This window comes from Camelus bactrianus, chromosome 4, assembly GCF_048773025.1.
Source record: "Camelus bactrianus isolate YW-2024 breed Bactrian camel chromosome 4, ASM4877302v1, whole genome shotgun sequence".
NCBI lineage: Eukaryota > Metazoa > Chordata > Mammalia > Artiodactyla > Camelidae > Camelus > Camelus bactrianus.
The window spans coordinates 37208036-37221088 of record NC_133542.1 but is presented as its reverse complement, the minus strand read 5'-3'; the positions used below and the strand labels follow the sequence as shown (position 1 = coordinate 37221088).

General features: G+C 43.7%; 1 protein-coding gene across 3 annotated transcripts in view; it reads right to left on the bottom strand.

Annotated features, from left to right (window-relative positions):
* GDA (guanine deaminase) overlaps positions 1–13053 on the bottom strand; it is a 91711-nt gene that overhangs the window by 73945 nt on the left and 4713 nt on the right. The window lies entirely within an intron of this gene.

Sequence of the window (13053 nt, the reverse complement as noted above, 5' to 3'; positions counted from 1 at the left end):
TTTTTTGCTAGCCAGCTGGGTTTTCAAAGATACATATCTGGCTTTGGAATGTTGGTTTGCTGCCTCCCCGCCTCCACTTTTGTGACGATAATGCTGCTAAAGCTGTTCCATGCCTATTGGCCTAATACCCCAAGCTTGTACTTTACCCTATAAACCCTCATGTGCACGTCTTGGAGGTGCTCAGAGCTTCGGAGCAGAAGCCCCTCTGAGCCCGCCGGTGTAATACATCTGAGTACTCCAACCCTCCGAGTGGTGCTTGTTTCTTGACTGGCCTGTTGTTTCCGTAACATTTCTGGAGGCTCCAGCGAGATACAACCACGCCGGCCCCTTGAGCCGCTGGACTGGTGGCTCTGGCCGACTGGGGGACGGGATTCCGGCAGCGAACGAGGTGGCGCCGTCCGACGGTATTCTGGGTTCTCCTTCATGACGGCAACTCGGCCCCCCGGGTGGCTGGGCTACAACCAGAGCCAGACTCCATGGAGGGACGGACAGACTCACCAGGTGGCCGTCCGGACAAGGTAGGAACCCCCAGGAGGTATCAGGTCCTGTCCCATTGGACAGAAGAGGAGGCTGATCCCCTCCTACAGGCTCTCCATCTGATGGTATTTCAGACGGGGAAATCAGGTCAGGTATCAGGTCCTGTCCCAGTGGACAGAAGAGGAGGCGGATCCCCTCCTACAGGACTACAGGAAACAGGATATTGGTATTGGTGGGAGGACTGTTGTTAATGTGTGTGTGTGTGTGTGTGTGTGTGTGTGTGTGTGTGTGTGAATGAGCGGCCTGTGAAGCATGCGATCAGGCTCGAGTTTGTAGCTCCACGGCATTCTGCTACGGAGTTCGAGTGAGTCCCAACCTGCTGTTCCGTGGTGACCTCATACAGCTCAGGGCGGTATAAGTCCCTCAGGGTCCCGATCGGAGTCAGCGGCTTATACTGACCCGCCAAAGCTAAGAAGCACCTTCGTCCCCACGAGGGGAGCGGCCAGGCAGACGCAACGAAAACCCTCCCTTGTCTTGTCTGCGACACCGGCACAGGGTGGCTACACTGGGAGGGAAAAGGACATAGATAGCCAATGAGTCAACGCCCCTGTGCCCTTGGAGGCTAGGATGCTATTTCTTTGAAAAAGTCTCCTACCTGATTCTGTCACAAAACACCCAAGACTTATTGTTCCCCTCCTGAACTGACCCAAGTAGTGCCCCTTTTGCCTAGCCCCAGACCCCCAGGACTCAAGTTTAGAAAAATTCCTTCAGGACCGGGCTCACCCGGCCTTGGAGGTCCCTTTCCTAGTCCATTTGTTTTACCATCTGCCGTCAGTCCTATGCCCCTGATACGTTAGTTCAGGATATAGAGAGGATTTAATGAAGAAAGTCCCTGGAAATGCTTGAGGCCTTGAGCTCCAGAGACATCAGCTGTGACTGGAACCCAGACTCCCTGGCCAAATTAGCCTTCAAACAACTCATAGACCCAGCAAGAGAGCAGTCTCTCTGGGAACTCCGGTGTTTTGAGGAGTGAAGAAAGAAAAGATATAAAGGCTACCTTCCCAAACATCTAAAAAGAATGGGAGGCTCTAAGTCAAAACCCACCACTCTAGACTGCATGATTAAGAATTTCAAAAAGGGGTTCTCAGGAGACTATGGAATTCGAATGACCCCTGGCAGGCTCCGCACTTTGTGTGAGCTTGAATGGCCAGCCTTTGGAGTTGGGTGGCCCTCAGGAGGAACTCTGGACCTAGCAACATTGCGAGCAGTCTATCAAATAATCACTGGAACCCCAGGCCACCCAGATCAATTCCCTTACATTGCCTCCTGGCTGAATATCGCCCAGACTCTACCCCCATGGATTCGGTTCTGCTCAAATGGACTTGGACAATGCAAGATATTAGCAGCTCAGCCGGTCCAGGCCAAAAAGACAGATAGAAAAAAGCCTATTTTCCAGGGAGACACAGAAGACAGATATGCCTACCCCCTCCGTATGCCCCCGGGGCACCAACACCTCCCCAGCCTGAGGACCCAGAGGCAGAGCCCAGCTCCAAGCCTGAGCCAGTAGGAAGGAGACTCTGCTCAGCACAAGCCGGGAGGCCAGCACCACCAGCCCTCCAAATGCCGCTGCGGGAGACACAGGGGCCACAGCAAGTTGGGGAAGACGGGACTGTTCAGCCTGGGCACCCTGTACTCTACTACCAACCCTTTAGCACCACAGACCTTCTCAACTGGCGCCATCATACTCCTTCCTACTCTGAAAAGCCGCAGGCTATGATTGACCTCATAGATTCTATCTTCCATTCTCACCGGCCCACCTGGGAAGATGTCCGCCAGCTGCTTCTGACTCTTTTCAATACAGAGGAGAGGAGATGCATTCTCACTGAAGCATGAAAATGGCTGCAGGGCCAAGCCCCTGGGGACACAATGGATGTTGAGGGATAAGCCATGACACATGCCCCTGACATCAGACCAGATTGGGACTTTAACACCCAAGAAGGAAGAGAAGCGCTGCATGAGTACTGGGAGGCCACCCTACAAGGGCTAAGAGCGGGAGCCAAGAAGCCAATTAACATGTCTAAAACGACCATGGTGACCCAGAGGCCAGACGGAACCCCCACTGACTTCTATGAGAGACTACGTGAAGCATTCCGAGTCTACACTCCTTTTGATCCTGAGGCCCAAGAAAACCAGCGGATGGTCAACACTGCCTTCGTAGCCCAATCATACCCAGATATATGCCGGAAACTCCAAAAACTGGATGGACTCGCAGAGATGAACGCTACACAGCTGCTGGAAGTAGCAAAGTTTTTGTAAACCGAGAATGGGAAGCCCAACGAGAAGCAGACCAGCGAATGAAGCAGAAAGCTGCACTCCTTGCAGCAGCCCTGGGGAAAACAAGCTTCAGCCCTGGGGAAAACAAGCTTCAGCCAGAATCCTGCACCACCCCGGAAGAGGGGACCCCAACCATGGATGCCCCTGGACTGAGAGCAGTGTGCATACTGCCTGGAGACAGGACACCGGAAGAACAAGTGCCCAAAACATAAAGGATGGAAAGAGAGCACCCCCCAAAAGACCTACTTATCAGCTGGAGCCACCAGCCAGTAATCACATCGGACTGGCTGGGGTCGACTCAGAATAGGAGAGACCGGGCTCCCTGCCCCTGGGCCCCCGGGAGCCCATGGTCAAGATGTTTATAGGAGGCCAACCAATGACTTTTATGGTAGACACAGGAGCAGAGTATTCTCTGGTGACCCAACCTGTAGCCCCCCTGACCAAGAAAAAGGCGACTGTTATAGGGGCTACTGGGGACTCAACTGCCTGCCATTTCTGCCAACCATGATCCTGTCAAGTAGGGGGCCATCTAGTGACACATGCCGTTATTCACTGTAAGGGACCATATTTAGTGGTATTAACTACCCCTACAGCTGTTAAAGTTGCAGGAATCATCCCTTGGATCCACCACTCCAGGGTTAAGAGAGCGACTTCACCTCAGACAGAGGGTCCCTGGAAAATTGAGTGTCCCAGGAGACCCGCTCAAGATCAAGATCAAGAGGGACCAGAAAAGGATCGACAGCCCTGCTCTAGCCACACCCGGAGGCTGGCTAGTCAACGCACGGCCAAAGCTTGAGGAAAGCTCAACGCAGCTGTTAAATGCATTTCTTTTGTGCTCCCTTTCCTCTTTCCTTGTTTGCTATACCAGTCTGCGTACTAGCAGTGGGGCTAGCTAGCGCCGCCACACCTAACTGGAACATAGGCCATAGAGTCCTGATAGCTATTTTATACCTTGTTATAATTAGTGCCATCACTGCAGCAACATGTCTAAGGTAATCATAAGGCTGATGTTACTGACACTAATGCCCTCACTCTCCTTGGCTGTACAATGCTCCTGCATGGAACCGGGTGACAGGTGGTCCATGTACCAACCTGTATTTTCAGCTTACAGGTAAATTCAGCCACGATCTCCAACAAATAGCAGAAAACCTGGGAACTCTGCAAAATCAGATTGACTCTTTGGCCGAGGTGGTCTTACAAAACAGGAGGGGTCTGGACCTACTCACGGCCAAAGAGGGGGGACTATGCCTCTTCCTAAATGAAAAGTGCTCTTTTTAAGCCAATCAATCAGGAATTGTCAGAGGGATGATTCAAGAGTTACAAGACCGAGTGGAAAAGAGAAAACATATTTTAGATAAGAGCCCATAGACGGGCCCCTGGGGCTGGACCTCCTGGCTGACACCGTTCATAGGTCCCTTGCTCCTGATTTTTGCAGTTCTGCTAATTGGGCCCCGTGTCCTAAACTTCCTGACCCGCTTTGTCAGTGAGTGGATAGAGGCTATAAAACTTCAGATGTTAGCCTCCAATTATGAGCCCCTGCAACAGATAAGTGATGATGCTTACTCCAACTAGAGTTGTGAAAGCATCAAGAGGGGGGAATGTGAAGGAAAAGCCGGGCTGGTCTAACAAGATAACACACAAGTCTAGGAATGTGAAGGAGAGGCTGGGCTGGGCTAACAAGATAACTCACAAATCTAAATACTGGAATACTGATCTGAGTTCTGCTGGACTAACTTGTAAATTTAGGTTAATTAGTGTTCGTTTGCTGTTCATGTTTTTTGCTAGCCAGCTGGGTTTTCGAAGATACATATCTGGCTTTGGAATGTTGGTTTGTTGCCTCCCCACCTCCACTTTTGTGATGATAATGCTGCTAAAGCTGTTCCATGCATATTGGCCTAATACCCCAAGCTTGTACTTTACCCTATAAAACCTCATGCGCACGTCTTGGAGGTGCTCAGAGCTTCAGAGCAGAAGCCCCTCTGAGCCCGCCGGTGTAATACATCTGAGTACTCCAACCCTCCGAGTGGTGCTTGTTTCTTGACTGGCCTGTCGTTTCCGTAACATCCTTAGGGATGTATCTTGGAGCACCTCCTCAAAATAAGCCAAGTCCTCTGGCTTCACACCTCCAAAGCAGTATGCATTTTTCCTTTGTAGAGATCATATACCTACTCATGCTCATTTGATTATTGACTCTGAGTGATTATAAGGCAGGATCTGCATCTCTTTTGCTTGCCCTTTTATCCCAAACTTCTTTAAGCCTTTTCTCTTCATCAGCCATTATCAGCTGTTATGAATTCTAAGTGTACTAGCTCCACAGGGGTAATGAATGCATACTATGCTCATGTCCCAAGGACCTGGAACGGCTTCTCCCTGTGTTTCGCACTTCCAAAAAGGGTTAGGGCTTACATATGACCACCCTCCACATGGCAGAAGGGAAACAACTTCCAGGTTAAATAGCACAGAGGGAAAAATCTGCCCCACTACTGGAAGGCACACCTTCACCTTCACACATATTGGCTACAACCAGCTGAGAATGCTGATTAACAATTTCCTGTCTATACAGCCAGGACTACCTGGGCATGAAAAAGAACACTTTACACAGTAAAGCAGCCCATTCCATTCATTCTTTCACTAAGAAGCATTTACTGAATGCTGATTTTGTGCTAAAGTACCAAGTATTATGGAGCAGGAGATGGACAATAAGAGCTGCTCTTTATGGAGGATCTACCATGTTCCAGGACTACAAATTGTTAAGTGGCAATTTATAAGCAACATTTCAAGTAAATTACCATCTTATGAAGAAGTGAACACTTAACAAACCATAATATAAAACCAAAGGGAGTAAGCAGGCCTATATAATCTACATTATTCCAGATCCTTGACATAGTCCGAGGTAAAGGCATCTGAGAACTTTATGAAGTCTCAGAGTTCCAATTAGAATCTACTTTTCTAGGGTTCTTAATTACTTACGAGGACATTAAATGAATTACAGCTCCCAGTGGCCAAATACCTTGTATCGATCATCCAGATTAGAAAAACTCAGAGTTCTTATTCAAACAATTGATTATTTGGAAGATATTTTTAGTTGGCTGTACATTCTGGTGACTCCTAAAGTGAACTTTACCAACCTGGTTTTCTTGCGGTTAAAAAAAAAAAAAAAATCCAAGTACCATTTATCCAACAAATATTTCATCTGAGTGCCTATCATGTGCTAGGAGTTGTGGATCCAAAAGTGATTGAGTCACGGCCCCTGCCTTTAGGGCTGGGTTATAGGGGAGACTCACAAAATAAAGTAAGAGCCATAAAAAGGTGCCAAACAGAACAGGGGGCACAAAGGAGCCAAGGGTTAACTCTGCCACGGACAGAAGGGTGGGAGCAATGTTAGTAATGTCCTCATTGAGGAAGTAACAATTAAATTTGTTTTGAAAGGTTTATTCCTCCAGCAGACAGAAGGTAAAGAAGAAGAACAAAGACACAAAGGCATGAACAATGTGGAAGGTGGGGCAAACAGTCAGCAAGGCTAGGCCTGGACTTATCACACAATTAAGCAATGCAAAACCACAAAAAGATTTTAAACAATAAACTGGTTTTTAAAACTTGCACACAAATGTTCATAGTAGCACTATTAACAATAGGCAAAAGGTGGAAACAATTCAAATATCCATCAACTGATGGCTTGATAAACAAAATGTCGTACATTTTATACCATGAATTCTGTATAGCCATAAAAAAGGAATGGAGTTCTGACACATGCCACAACATGGGTGAACCTCGAAAACATTTAGCTAAGTGAAAAACACCAGGCACAAAAGGTCACATATTCAATGTGTCCATCTGTATAAAGCATCCAGAGTGGCAAGTTTATAGAAACAGAAAGCAAATTAGTGGTTGCTGAGGGGAAGAGAGGAGGAATAGGGAGTGGCTGATTCACGATGAAAGGGTTTCCCTTTGGGGTGACGAACATATTCCGGAAGTAGATAGTGATGATGGTTATACAACACTGTGAATGTACTAAATGACACTGAATTGAACACTTTAAGATGGTGAATTTTACGTAAAATTATAAGTAAAACAGAAACAAAAAAAGCACAAAAAGCTAACAATGCAGAAAGTTTTAAGGTGGAACGTAAAAATTCTCAACATCCCCAACTCTCCAGTCCTACTCTATGAAACATGTTATTTAGGTTTTTCATTTCAATATTGCCTTCCAGAAATGTGTTTTATATGTGTGTATATAGGGGTGTAGGTGAATGGAGGGGGTCATATGGTCATCTGATACACTTTTATCTATCCATTTAAACTACTGGGAAACCTTGGGTTCTTAAAATTCCTGTATCAATATAGGTAAGCCTAGAAGAACTCACTTTAAACTAGAATTGCCTAGAATTGCTTTAGTCTGCAAAGATTTTTTTTAACTTACAAATCAACAGCTGGTCGATAAATTGAGAGCAGCACGGTTGGGTTTTCAGGTGGAGGTTACTAAGGAAAATTCATTCTATCAAAATAAATATTTAAAACCCAGTAACAGGCTGAGAAGAGAAAAAGCATTGTGACTACAGGAGATCTCATGGTGATGCCAACCTGAGTAGAGCCATGATGAGAAGAGAAGACATGAAGGGTATTTATTGTGAAATGGTTTCAGGTAACAATGTACAAATAACTAACAATGTACAAATAACTAATTCATGATTTAAAAAAAAAAAAAAGCATTTCACAAGCAGAGGCACGAACTAACAGTCAAAAGGTTTTGGAAAACATCTTACTTAGAAGTTAAACTTTACAAAAAAAGTTGGAGGGATAGGTAATTAGGTTTATCTATTTATTTGTTTATTTTTTAATGGAAGTACTGGGGATTGAACCCAGGACCTCATGCATGCTAGGCACAGCTCTACAAGTTGAGCTATACCCTCCCCTCTATAAGTTAAATTTAAAATTAATGTAATTTATCCTTTAGAGTTAGTAAGTTAGTGTGATAAAGTCAACTAAACAATGCCTTCAAAAAGGGAAAGAGTGAGGCTTTTTAGAAGGTAGGAAGCAATGTCAAAGAAAGATTTTGGGGAGAGATGATCAATATTTATTGCTCAGTCTTAAAAAAGTACATTAGAAGAGATGAATCTGTCTTTACCTCTACTCTTAACAATTGAATCTGTATTAACAATTTAAGTAGGGGAAACTGTTGTAACTCTGCTGTTTGACTATCTGAAAATAAAGAGCTACACTATAGCTTTAGGAGAGAGAAGCCACCCAGTGTGTAGTCATTGGCTATTTACTTCAGAGTTAGGATTAACACTCTGAGTCTCAGTTTTCTTGTCAATAAAATAAATTGAAAGTTTTGTCACTGAAGGGAGCAACCAAGGGTCCTCAATCAATACCTAAACTGTCTCTATAAAGCACAAGAGCACCTGTCTTAGGCAAGGAGGCAAGGAAGTCCCCCACTTCTGATAAAACCCCTCCTGGGGCAAACTTGCAGAGAAACGAAATCTGACAGTATCTTCTAGTTGTGTTTACATAACAAAAACAAAAAGGCTTAGCCATGAGAAACCGGTATAAACTGGCTGAACTTCAAAACCGGGACAAACTTTACAGCTCCTTACCATCTCATTGTAATAATAAGACCTCCTCCCACCCATGCCATATCGATTAGACCGACACACAACCCAGACACTGAAGGATCATACAAGGGCAGAAAAGAGGGGAGGGCCGCATTCTGGAAAATCATCTATTTCCATGAATCAGGATGACAAACGATCACAGCATCCTATAACCTCCTTTAGCCTTTTCTATAGAAAGCTTGCCTTGCCTGGAATGGGAAAAAGCTGCTTTTAGAGCATAAGTTCTGCCTTCTCCTTTCCTTGGCCAATGAATAAAGTTTCTGTTTGCTGCTAAGAAAGTAATTTCGCCTTAACAATGTGAACAATAATCAGGTAGGAAAAGAACATAACAAGGAATCGGTAACAGTTTCACCTCAAAAAATAGTCAGAAAAATGATGTTTTGCAAAGCACTCAGCACAGGACCTAGCACATAACAAGTGTATAACAAAATGTTCGATATTATTATAGTTAACAGGAGCGATAACACCATCAATGTACCTCCTGTCTCCAAGTTTATAACCCAGTGTCATGGGCTATAAGCCCAATGCAATGTAAGAAGATGACTTACACACAAAATTTGTTTCCTTTTTTTCATATAGCATTTTAATGCACAACTGCTTAATATAAAAAATATGCTACTTATCTTTTTATTGATCAAACTTTTAAAATCTTACTTTAAATTAAATTATTTTAAATGTACCATGAAATTCTTATTTTTAAAAGTTACTGTTGTAGTTGAGAATTTATCTTGTATTTTGTTTTCTCAGTGTCTTGGATGCAGGACAAAAGAATGAAACAGGGTTCTCCTCCCTAGAGGGGAAGCTAAACATTAAGACCCGCATGACCACAGCAGTCTGCGCAAGTGGCTCTAGAAGAAGCTGAGCACAGAGGTGCGGAGTTGCCACTGAGCTGACCTTGGGAAAGGCCAGCCTAGACAGGACAACATAGTAACAGCAGACAGATGGCTGGGATCAGCACCCAAGCGCAGCATCATGTGGTCACAAAGGACAAGGGCAGCCAAGGTCCCCAGGGATGCAGAGATAAGGGGTTTTCCTCAATTAAAACTGGACATCTGGAAATCCCTTTTCAAAACTGGAGTGAACTTCCATGAGGTCAGCAGCTTTGTCTTGTTCACAGCTCTATACCAGAACAAGAACAGCACTTGGGACATAGTAAATAACTGAATCAATATCTAGGGATGAATCGATGCTTGGATTCGTAAAAGTCTCCAAGAATCCTTACAGAGCAGAAGAAAACAGAAGTCTGAAAATGACCGATAATGGACTTTCCAATAATTGTGTGAATAGGGGTTCTCTTAAAATTTGAGGAATAGTTGGGGGAGTGTGTAGTTCTGTGGTAGAGTGTGTGCTTAGCATGCACAAGGTCCTGGGTTCAATCCCCAGTACCTCTGTTAAAAAAATAATAAAATATAAAAATAAATAAGTAAACCTAATTCTGCCACACACACACACACAGAAAAAGAAATTTTAAAAATTTGAAAAAGATTGTTGATTTTTTTTAATTTTGAGAAATAGGGGGGAAAAGTAACATTATTGGCATCCAAATGGGTAGATCAATACATTTCTGTTATATTAATCACTGAAAGCATTTAAATAAAGCCTGAATAGAGATGTTGTACAGGTATAATGGTCCTATTTGCGAGCCAATACTAGGAAGCTCTACCTTGCACAGGAAAGTTGTTAAGTATAATCATAAGATACACTGTCCATCTAGAAGAAATTCCTGTCTGAACAAAGCATCAAGAATATGTGTGTTCCTCTCGAGCAACTGCTTTTAGTACAGATATTGTCAACTAGGTAGCATGTATCCTAGGAAAGTTAGAAGCCAATAAGAGTGTATGTCATCTCACAATGCACTTTAAATCTAATTCCTAGCTTTGTTTTATGGCAATGACTGACTCTTCTCTCATAAATGTATAAAAGCATCACGACTTGCCTGTGCCCTGTGGAGATGCCTTAAATCCTTCCTACAGAAAGGGTGGTTGTAAATACATGGCCAATTGGATTTCTCTTCTTGCAGGGGAGGTAAGTCCACATGGTCTTTATCCCTAAATAATCAGATCAATGCCTGGTAAGTCAAGGGGCATGTCCAGGCCCAGAGGAGATCCTGCCCACCACTTCTGCACCTGTCAGAATCTCCCAGGAACTCAGCCATGTGTCAGATACACCTATGCTGCCTCACAGCCACAGCACCACATCAGTCAGGACTGCCAAGAAGTTCTAGGATTTAATCGACAACTTTACACAACCAGAGGAGTGGCAAACTCCACTCATGCCCAGACAAGGCCTCAAAGAATAAGTCAAATCTTTTTTTTTTTTTTAAATCTCTGGGGTTAGAAGCGTCTCTCTCTTTTTTTTTTTTTTTTTGTAGTTATCACATACAAATGTCTCTGTATTACACATCACATTCACTTTTCTGACCACCTACTTTGTGTTAAAACAATAAGACTATGTTGAAGAGCCTTAAAGACAATAGAGTGTGAGCCCTCCTCATGAGGGAAGGCAGCTCGGACCTTGGAAATTAGACAGGCTTTGGTGTGAGTCTTGGCTTTGCCACTTATTCGCTGTGACTACAGCCAAGTCAGTTAACTCTCTGAGCCTCCATTTTCTCATTTGTAAAGTAGGAACAGTGAAGAAGACAATGATAATGATGATGTCTCATCTCAGGACTGTTGATGGACAAAGAATCTGGCAGTGTCTGACACAAATTATGACTTAATAAATGTTACCTTCTCTCCATTTCACCTCCCTCTCGTCAAAGATCTTTAAATCAGTAAGTGAGTGAGAACATTCTATAAAGCTAAATAATTACTTTAGCAAAAGAAAAATAGTAACAATGGCCAATATTTATTGAGCAATTACTATGTGCCAGGTGCTTTACACACATTATCTCATCTGCCTCACCACTCCTTCAAGGTGCCAGTGTTGTCCATATTTTATAAATGAGGGTGCCAAGGCTCAAATATGTTAGGAAATCTATCCAAGTAAGTGGCAGAGTTGGGATTTGAATCCACCTAGCCTGACTCCAGAAGACATGCTTTTAACCACCAGGAAAACACTGGTTTGAATATATATATACAAAATTTTAATGGAAGACAAAAAGAGTAATTCATTTCAACTGGAGGATGGTGGCCAGGGAAGCCTTTGGAAAGAAGGGGGTATCAGATTGGGCCTTGGAGGAAGAGCAAGATTTCATTCTGACAGAGGTGGAATGGAAAAGGGATTACAAAAAGGAAGACTATTCCAGGCTGAGAAATTGGCACCAAAAAAAAAAAAAAAATGGAGGCATAAAAGATATGATGTGCTGGGAAACAGTGAGAAATTGGCATGGATAGACATCCCTCAGATCGTGGGTACCTCATGGTATAAACCAGTCATGGTAATCCTACTCCCATTTGCCAGAGAGAAGGATGGAGAAGGAGGAAGTATTATAAAAGCAGGTTGGGGCCAAACGTCATGCCTAAAATTTCTTCCAGGGGCAACTGGATCTTAGCTGCAATAGAGAGCCATAGGTGGTTGCAAAAGAGAAGATACATAATCCTACCCATGCTGCAAGAAAGGAATTGTCAGTCATGTGGAGAAGATATTAGAATGGGGGAGAGAAAACAGTTAGGAGGTTCCTGTAACATTGCAGGCAAAAGACAGTGGAAAGCTGGACAGCGCCAATGAAAATGGAAAGCGGTGTACACAAAGACATCCCAGAGCTCAACTGGCTGGGCCTGACTACTGACATGGGTGCCTGAAAAGACACTGATATTTTGGGCCAATAAGGAGAAGATAGAAAATGGAAAAGGAGAGGGCAGCTAGCAGTCCTTTGAAAAATAATATGATTCCTTGAAAAAGCAGTGTGATTGTTAGAGGTGCTTTGGGCTGCAACTGACAGAGGTGCAGACAATAAGAGACATTTCATTATTTTGCAAAAGAAGTCAAAGTAGTAGGCAGTTCCAGGAATCGTTAACTATTCAATGATGCTATTCATATATGCATTCAATGAGGGTCAAAGAAGGACTAGGTTAGTGCCTCTGAAATCCTCTTAATTTTTTTCTCATAGTCTCAAACAGTGGTGGCAGCAGCTCCAGTCCTTACATGAAAGCATCCAAAAAAGGAAGACTTCGCTTCCTGCATCTGTGTCTACCAATTAGGGAGAAAAACATTTTCCAGAGGCCTCTGAGCTGACTTTCTGCATAACAGAATGTCATCACTGGCCACCCTTAGCTACCAGTAAGCTGGAAAAATTAGTATCTAAATGGGATTATGATTACCACAACTGGCTTACACTATGATGCATCCATGAGCCAAGTATGTTACAGGCTGATCAAATTCAAAAAGCGTCAGTTAATAAGGAAGAAGTGGTAATGGATATTGAGTGGGTAACCTACAGTGTCTGCCACAAGCATTCTGAACAAAGCAATATGCCTTCCAGAAAATGGGACTTCACAAGATGATAATGTGATACTTGGGCATGAACACATGTTTCTGATGAAAGTGGAGCTCTGATTCAGCAGCCTCAGAAGGGATATCTTAGCCTAAATTCCTCTTCAACATTATAGAATATTCTGAGTCCCTAAGCTTGAAGGAAGAAAGGTCTTCACCTACCCAAGAAGGAAAAGATGATAACAGAAACACTGAG